Below are 368 nucleotides of genomic sequence, written 5' to 3' on the forward strand. Positions count from 1 at the left end.
TCCACCGGTGGGAGGTAAACCTGTTTATTCCCGCTCTCGTACCCGAGCTAAAGCGGAACTCCTCCTGACATACCCAGGGCGCTCTGCGTTGCTCCTGTACACGGCTGTACCTCCGGGCGCAGTGGCAGCGCCGCTCACCGGAGTCAAACCTACAACCCCAGGTCAGAGTGTGGTCCTCAAAGCACTACTCCACACTGCTGAGCGCTGCACTGACCCCTCGGCCGCTGCGGGAGTGCAGCTCGTCCGCGTCCGCGTGCATGGCTTTAGCTGTGGGGAAGTTTAAAGGCAGGGGCTACGAGGCTGTCGTCCCCGGCCCCAGCCTTAGGGGTGCAGCAATAACCCTGGGAGGACACTGCCCACAGGAGCGT

Source organism: Megalops cyprinoides, chromosome 22 (genome assembly GCF_013368585.1).
Source record: "Megalops cyprinoides isolate fMegCyp1 chromosome 22, fMegCyp1.pri, whole genome shotgun sequence".
Classification (NCBI taxonomy): Eukaryota; Metazoa; Chordata; class Actinopteri; order Elopiformes; family Megalopidae; genus Megalops; species Megalops cyprinoides.